Source organism: Pinus tabuliformis, chromosome 6 (genome assembly GCF_031772625.1).
Source record: "Pinus tabuliformis cultivar Carrire ecotype Pingquan chromosome 6, CPIR1, whole genome shotgun sequence".
NCBI classification, from domain to species: Eukaryota; Viridiplantae; Streptophyta; class Pinopsida; order Pinales; family Pinaceae; genus Pinus; species Pinus tabuliformis.
This window is the reverse complement of record NC_142292.1, coordinates 419,518,072-419,527,409: the sequence shown is the minus strand read 5'-3', so window position 1 is coordinate 419,527,409 and position 9,338 is coordinate 419,518,072. Positions and strand designations below refer to the sequence as shown.

The window sequence follows — 9,338 nt, the reverse complement described above, 5'->3', positions numbered from 1 at the left end:
GCCGCCCCGCCCCGCCCGACCGGCGGCGGGTCGATTCCGGGAATCGACCTGCCTGTATCAGAGTGCATAATAACAAGTAGGTGCCAAAAGGCTCTTCGCTTCTCCGTCAAAGACGTGTGGGTAACATTAAGATGACGGTGTTTGACCTGAAAGGCCGGTAGGCTCTGATAAGGTCGGTCGTGTTTGCTTTTAAAAGGAACTTCAAGAGCCGCTGTTGCCAATGTCGAACAAGATGGGCACGACACGCACAATACTGGCGGTGACGATTTTGTTGTTGGGATGGCTCTGCGTATTGTCGGAGGCTTCTACTCGTGTTGGCGGCATCCGCGACATACCGGATGTGGAACACAATAAAGAGATTCAAGACCTTGGGCGATTTTCTGTCGATGAATACAACAAGCAACAGGTGGTGGTCTGTGTGTATATTTTGTGATTTATATTCCACCAATAGGTATATGCACTTCAAAATTAATTGAGGGTTTTCATGGCTTTGTGCAGAATGTGAGTCTTTCGTTTCGTAAAGTGGTAAAAGCGGAGGAGCAAGTAGTGGCAGGTGTGCGGTACTACCTTACAATAGAAGCCAAGGATGGCGGCAAAACCGGGGTGTATGCAGCCGAAATATGGGTGAAGGCATGGGAGAACTTCAAGCAGCTTCTTGATTTCAAGCCTGTGCAGACCCCGCATTAACAATACTCTCTTTCCTCTACAGTATCTCTTGTTTTCTTCTTTTCTGAAGTTTGAAGGTTCACTCAATAAGAATGTACTGATGGTGTAGATTCAATTAATAATAAGCTGAATGTCTGTTTATTAATTCTGCACACTTTAACATGGTGATAACAAAATTTAGAAAGTTCTCTCCGTCGTCGTTGTATCCAAAGCCCCCCACGAATCTAGACATGCGTATGAATGGTCTTAATTTTCATAATATAAAATCTAAAGTCAACCATCCACCTTTCAAGAGCTTCTTTTATTAAAATTTAAAATCTGTTCTCTTTATTTTGATATTAAAAGTTAGAAAATCTTTGGGAAGGCTTAACATCGACAATGTGATAGTGGTGCGCACTTTGTAATTGAGAACATTGTGTGTTGTAAAGCTGGCAACATCATCTTGTTGTCAATCTTAATTGAATGACTTTAATTTAATTATAAAATAATGAATTTAATATTTAATAAACAACTACAGTTTAAAATATTATATATGTTACATACTCTAAAAATATTAGATATTCTCTAGTTAATTTATTCCATTATATATTAGATAATTTCTGGTTAACTTATTCCATTATTATAGACCATTGTTTCAGCTTAAAGATAATACACCATCTAATATTATATGGTCGTGCATAAAAATCATCGACATACACGTGTGTCATGCAGGTCAGCACATTCTCTGAACCAACATAAACCATTTTGAGCATCTCACACCAAGGCTTAGCCAATGGAATCTTGTACTCCCTCTCAGTGATTTAATGAAGACACCTTTAATGTCCAATGTTTAATGAAGACAACTTATAAGAGCCTACCGACCTTTCAGGTCAAACACCGTCATCTTAATGTTACCCACACGTCTCTGACGGAGAAGCGAAGAGCCTTTTGGCACCTACTTGTTATTATGCACTCTGATACAAGCGAGTCGATTCCGGGAATCGACCCGCCGCGGGTCGGGCGGGGCGTGGCGGCCCGGGGGTGGCACTGCGTGCCCGCAGCAGCACCTCCGGGCCGCCCCGCCGGTCGAGCGAGGCGGGGCGGCCCGGGGTGCCGCTGCTCTGTTGGCAATGGTAGCAATTAAAGATGTGGACAGATAGCTGTCAAGACAAAGCAGTTTTCTTTTCCGGAACACAAAACAGTTTTCTTTTCAAGAGCAGAGCAAGGAACAAGTGGAACTCTTTACTTAAGTCGCGCGCGGGACACGGAGATTTATAGGTGTATTCAGGTAGAAATATGTTAATTAGGCAAAGACAGCCAAAGTTTGCCCAGAGAATTGACAGTCACCATAGACACGCACATTCATTCTGACTGGTGACTTATCACCGACGAGTCACTGTCACAACTCCATAAAAGGACATACAATACTCTCGTTTGTTTGTGTAACTTACATCTGTATTTTGCTCCCACAACTCCATAAATGCATACTCTCCTACGCCTATGTCCACATATGACAGAATTCAAAAACGTGAGGTGACGTCAAAAGGGTAAACAATGCATAACCATCACACGTTTTTATCTCTTTTTTTTTGTAAAATGCCATCTACGCTTTTTTTCTTCCCCTATTTTTATAATCCTCTAATGAATTTTTTTTTTTGGCTATTTTATCTACACTAAGTACATTTGTTAATGCTTATTTCACACATAAATGAGATCAATATCATTTAATAGTTATTAGTGTTTGTTAATGATTATGTAACACATAAATGAGATCAATATCATTTATTAATTATTATGATACACTAATGGGTATTAAAAATATCCGTTAATAGTGATTATGATATAATGATGCGAAATCAAATTCAGTGATGATAGTTATAATCCAATGACGGACAATCAAATCTGAGAGTAATAAAATAAAATGAAATTCCAACTTTATTTGCTATTAAAAATTAGCACTTCAATATTTACAATTTTTTAAAATAAATAGATCCATATAAAAATATCACAAAAACATATGTCAAATTTAATTATGAGAGACAACACCATACCTTTATCCAAAGATCAAAGATCTGATCATATCGAGCAAAACCTAACCTTTATCCAAAGAAATAGGGAGAAAATAAAATATGGATGTGTGTATTTAAATAATGGATTGGAGAAGCAATTATTTATATACTCTATCTGAAACCTTGAAACAATACTATAGAGTTGTGTCTCATCGATTAACACAATCCCAAAAGTAGTGACATTATGCCATTTTTCTTTTAATAACGATTTATAATGCAAATGATGTGTTTACTCTTGTTGAATAATCACATCGGAATTAATGTTACATGGCTCCCTACTCATAAATTTGAGGATAATATTAAATAAAACACATGTTTAAAAATAAGGTCTTTACATTTATGTGTTGGAAAAAATGCATTTATTTGTTAGTATGTGAATTTGATGTATGCATATGAATGTCTAGCAAAGGATAACATTTTATATTTGAAATTTGAGAAAACACTGTTACTTTAGCATTCCTGAGTGCATTTGAAAAAATTAAAAAAAAAAAGGTCATGCTCAAAAGGAATGAAAAGTTGAGCAATTCAAATTCCAAGAAATGTTTCTCAATGCTTGCATATCCATATTCTATATCTAATACATGGACCATACATGCGGATTCCTCAATCAAGGTTGAATACCATCATATTTTCTAATTATTACGGTTATCACTGTTAGAGTGAAGCGGGGCTTCTAATTGTTGTTCTGACTTTTTCTAATAAATAAATAAATAAATTTGTACACATGCTTACACTGAAGGAAAAATGGCTTAGAAAAGGCACAATGGAAACCTAGGTGGAACTCCAAAATAATGGAAGTATATCTTCTAATATTTACATTTTTAATAGAAGGATAAATGTTGTCAAAACATTTCATACAAAATTTCTTCAAAGGCCAATCTTTGCAAAAGGTAATAAACCATGCACTATTCATGTTGATAACTCAATAAACAAACCATCTATGCAAAGCTTGATGTTTAAATGATTTAAGTTTGAAGGAAATATTTACTCATTTTATGCACGCAATCACATTACTAAAATTGATTTCTACACAATAAGGAAGATATGTTAAGTTGTTTTAGATTGCCACCTACTTATCCATATTTATTTAAGTCTAAATTATCTCCTCACAAATGACTCCTTTTGTGATTGTTGTGTCCCTCTATGGTAGTATTCATTGCTCTATAGCTAATATCCCACAACCTCCCTTGCATGTGCCTTTTGGCACTTTAACTACTTGTAAAAGACTTGAGATTAAGCTATGTATCAATATAGAAACAACATTTTTACACTAGAATATGATGTCAAACATGTGTGTTCTTATCACAACGGAAGACCTAAAGATTAAGTTGAAATTCAATCATAAACAAAATATCATTACTTAAATATCAACAACAAATCACTCTCTATCCATGCATTGAAAAAACCAAACACCTTTTCTATTGTTATTCAAACAAGTTTACTCCCTCGGGGATGGGTTGGGGGGTGTAGGGGGTTTGGGGGGGGGGGGGGGGGGGGGGGGGGGGGTTGGGGGGATGGAGGGGGGCGGGGGCGGGGGGCGAGGGGGGATGGGGCGCGGGAGTGTGGGGGGACGGTAGGGGGTAGGGTGAGGGAAGGGGAGGGGGGCCGGGGAGGGGGGGAAGCTTAGGAAGCTTCGTTCAAACAGAAAATTCAGCTGAAAACAAACATCTAGCGTGGCATGCAAAAGATCGACCACGAAGAAATAAAGAGTTGGCGAGCGAAACAAAGAGAAAACACAGATTTGATGGATGCAGGGAGTACAATAACTTGGTAATCATATTGAGGGATTTGTCATCATCATCATTTTCGGAGATTGGATCAGGCGTGTTACTTTAATTATTAATGTGTAGTGAATCCAGACAAGAGATCTCTCGTGAGAGGAATAAGTTAGTGGGGTCGGGGCTTCAATGTAGTCATCAGGGGGTTGTTGGGGGCGCATGGGTAGCGGCTCGCCCATACTTGCCTAATTGTGCACTTAGTCTCATTATCCCTCACCTGACCTCTCGCTCGCCCATCAACCCGCCTGCCCGTTAGAGGTGGCTGGGCAATTGTGATTATACAAATAAAAAATTTATGGTATATTTTTGTTGTTAATTTAAGTTAATATGTTTTTTTATTTACTAATTTATGTGTTTTTTTTTAGGAAAATGGCATCAAGGAAAATTTCTGTGAATCTTTCTGGACCAAAGAGTCTTAAAGGTGTATCTTCAAAAAACATTGGTGAACGAACTCCACCTGAGCTCATGCCTACAAATATTTCAAGTGCTTTAAGTGATAAGAAGCTAATCTCAGATTGGAAAAGTTCAAAAGAGGTGAAATTTCCATCAAGAGTCTGGTATGTGAAAGAAAGAGAGAGCACAACTGTGATTTTCGCATTGATTTTTAAGTTAATTATTATTTTTTGAAAAAAAAAGTTGTTATTATTATTTTTTTGACATGAAATTCATAAAAAAAACTATTATTTGACCATTTTTAGTTAATATTTTTGTATAAAAATTGTGATTTTGACATGTTAATTCTAGCAAAAAATTATCAAAATGTTTAGTTTTTTTGTTATATTTATGTTAAAAATGGTTATTTTTATGTCCATTGTTAAAAAATGTTGTTTTTTAGAAACAATTATTTCATGTGGATTGAAAAATTAGTTAAGGATGTATAAATATGTAGATTATCTAAAATTCAAACTATCGACTTTCTAATTTAAAAACGCAAAACAATAAAAACCCCCCTAAAAAAAAAAAAAATTAAGATAGAGAACAAAAAAATATGAATAAAATGACGACTTCAAAAACTATCAAATTTAGAAAATAATTTTTTACATTTCACACACTAGAAAATTAAAAGTCAAAAAATAGGTCTTTTAAAAAAAGGGTGTGATGCAGAATACTCACTTTTTAAAATCAGCATGAAAATCACTACCATTCTAAAACTTGATTTCATCCTTGAACATGAAAAAAAATTAAAGTTCCAAAAACCATGTTCTAAAAAAAACATGTGTACTCTGCATCACCACTTTTGAAAATCGGGTCATTTTTTTGCTATCTCTACGAAACGGGTAACAGTATCAGTTCCCGTTTCAAAGTTTACATTGTTACCCGTAGTTCCTGTTTTCTCTTCAATAAAGTCTTATTCTGAACATGGATTCAACCTTTGCCTCTTGTCACAAGTCTGGGCCACCGGTCTGCTAGATGGAGTGGGCTCCTCTCTATCTCTCTTAGGGTTTCTCTCCTCATTTAGAGGAGTCTATAAAATAGGTGGATTGTTCATGATATGCTTTGGTTGAGCAAGTTCTTCTGATATCTCTGCCTATTCTAATTTCTCGGGCTGCTCTGATGGCTCTTGCTCTTGAAGTCCTTCTTCTGTTGTTTTCCCACTGTGTCCCTGTAATTCCCTTTGAGATTGGGACTCTCCTAGAACCTGTATAAACGAATCTTCATCAACTCTTATTTCTAAATCAATCAATACATTATTGACAACAAATTTTGTGCTATCTTGGAATACCAAAGTGTTTTCCACCCATTCTAGCTATTTGGCATACTGTTCAATTTCAGGAATTCTATGGTGGATATAAGGAGAAAATTTGTTCTTTTGTCTCCTATTGCAAATGAACTCTAAAGGATCATAATTCCAGATAAAACTTTGTTTCAGTTTCAACCTTTGGACGATCTCTTCTGCTTCCTTTCCTGCTTCCCTATTGTTACATATCAAGGGGCCAAGCTGATCTTTTATCCTAAGTTGAGCTTTCTTCTTGGCCTTCACAAAATGCACCTCATCTGAATTAATCATTTTACCTGCAGTACTCCAAAGCAAACAATCTCATAGGGAGGTATTTGGGCAGTTTGTAGGGAGCCAACTCACATCCATATATTCTGATTTCGGTGTGGTTTTGGTATAAGTACCAATCTCCCACTCTATATTGTTTTGACAACTGTAGGACCCTCCTGATATCTGCACTGGTTCTAGGGGGAGGGCTTCCTAATAACATAGTTGCCACTAGGTGCACATAGATATCTATGAAATCAGTAAAAGTATATTGAGAGTCATGTAGGTGGATTAATGAAGTCTAGAAGACCACTAATCTAGGGTTTCCTCTGGTATCAAACTTTTGGAGTGTGATTGGGAAATTTTCAGCTTGATAATATAGGAAAAGATGATATAAAACTGAAGAATATTTGAACACTCTTTCAGTATCCATCCTCATGAATTGATCATGCATTTTATCAGCAATGAACTTAGCATAGTCAAACATTATGGTTGGGGGATGCCCAGGAGAGTAGATGGACATAAAGGCTATAATAATTTCATCAAAAAATTCACTTGTAGTCTGGCCTAACATACTGGATATCATTTCTATGATGTCTCGGCCAAGATCAGAGAATATAGTCCACATGTAAGGGGGATAGTCCTTTGGAATGTATTGTTCTTCCCTAATGAAGGTCTGGTATAACCGAGCAAGTTTGATTGAGGTGAGTGTAGGGAATCTGTTAAGCAAATCTCCAACAAAAAGAGGGGTCAGGCTTTGGCTTGGTTGTAACTATAGCATTTCATTTATGGACTCAGCAGTGATGGTAAATAATATAGAATGATCAAGGGTCATCACTGCCCTTTGGCTGGGATTATAGTTCATATGGCAGTAATGGATAATCTCTAGGAAGATATGAACTCTGGGGAATTGGTACTTGGGTAAACCTGATTCCCAAAGTCCTATGTAGTCTGCATGGTTCAGGTACTGGTCTCTGTACTTGTAGTATAGTTTCAAAGGGGATTCTTGGATAGAGGTATCTTTAATTTGAAAATCTTTATTTGCCTGGGGGAGATGGTCTAAATCCCTGTGGGGAGTAGAAATTGACAGGATGTTTAATGCAATGGGAGCAGCCATCCTTGGTTCTTGTGGATTCAAGGACAGGGGCGAAGGGTTTTCAGTGAAATTGGGGAAAACTGGTCAAATTCAAAGTATTTGGAGTCACTGGGCAACTGTCTTACTGAATTACTTGGTAATTTAAAGCAATTGAGTCCAGTTTTGGGAATAAAATAGGGTTTCTTAGCGAATTTGGGAAAATACCTAGTTTCGGCTTTGAATGGAGTGATGGACGATTGTGCACGGTTTGTAAGAAGCGTACGTGACTGAAAGGTGGTTTGGAGTTTCAACAGCTTCGGCAGGTTGGTAGTTGGACGTGGGTTGATGGTTGTACGTACTCTGGTGCTTGCATGGAGGTCTGAGCGGTCTTTTTCATGATAAAACTAAAAATAATGAGTTTTTTTGGTTTTATTCAAAAAGTCAACTATTTTGGTGGGTACATGGAGAAAGGGACATTTGGTGTTAAGTGGGGGATGCGACGTTTTGATGTTTAGCGGGAGGCGGTAAGCAGGATCATATCACACTGCTTTTGGGCTTCAACAGTTTTGAGGGGAGGCCGCCCGATGTCATTCATCGGGCACCACGTAGCAGCGGGGTGAATATTGAAACCACCCATATCAGGCGGGTAAAGGTTGGCCTTTGGAGGCCACCCGATATGAGCGTCGACCTTTGGATCAAAAGGGATCAGATCGTATGATGATCGGGGTGATGATTTGATATGAAGTTTAATGGAGGGGCCCGACGGGGTTCTAATGTGGTAGGATTTAATTAATGAAGGATTATGGAGGTTTAATGACATCAGGAGTGATTTCATTGGCGGGGATAGATTATTAATTAACTACATATCGGTTAATTAATCTCTTTTTTTCGGCGGTGGGTCTTGGTTATTAATTAGTTGCTGATCGACTTAATTAACCCATTAATTATTTATTAATAAAGTTTATGTTTCAAACTTTCGGGGATGGGATATTAAAGTTAAAGGGGTTTAATAAAATATATGGGAAAGGGTTTATTTTTTGGGAATTAATATATAAATAAAATTAGAAGTTAATATGGAAAAAAGGCGAAAAAATGGATTTGCGCTAAGTATAATGTGTTTTGAAATTTATTTACTTTTCACATGGAAACATTATAACTTAGGCTAAGTTCATTTTTGTGGATTTTTTGGAAAAAGGGGGTTTTACATGGGGGTGATTACTTTCCCTAGGCAAATGGTGCTTTTACCTTAGGAAAAGGGATTTTTAGGGGAAAATGAATGAATTGAAGGGGGTGAATTTTTATGAGGGGATTTTAGTACTTTAGAACCTATAAGTTATTGGGCCAAGGGTCCAGTCCCTCCAGAAGTCAAAGAAATGCTCTGAGCCCCTTTAACTCAAGGTTTTAGGTACTTTAAGATTTTCCTTGGGAAATTAGTTAAGTGAAAAATGTAATGAATGAGGGAGGTTAATCAATTGACTTTGTGTACTTTGGTAAATGCTCAATTATCATCCATACTTTAGAAATTTGATGATGAAGGTAAATGATATGTTCGTGTCTAATCAATCATCACAATTCTACAACCGTTCAACTACTTACCCATCTACTCATCCTACCATTTTTTCTACTCTTTATTAGGGTGCACTTAAGCTGGCAAACCCTTTATCAAAACTTTTCTTTTCTTTTACAATAGAAATCTATGTAAGTCTATCCTTATTACATCCAAGGGCTCATATTAAATAGTTGAGCTCCTTTTATTTTCTCTACCTATCTACTTATCTACCAAGATT

At 37.0% G+C, this 9,338-nt stretch overlaps 1 pseudogene; it reads left to right on the top strand.

Moving 5' to 3' along the window:
* The first annotated feature begins 220 nt into the window (after nucleotides 1-220).
* Nucleotides 221-687, top strand: LOC149259091 (cysteine proteinase inhibitor A pseudogene; annotated as a pseudogene).
* Nucleotides 688-9,338: the final 8,651 nt, after the last annotated feature.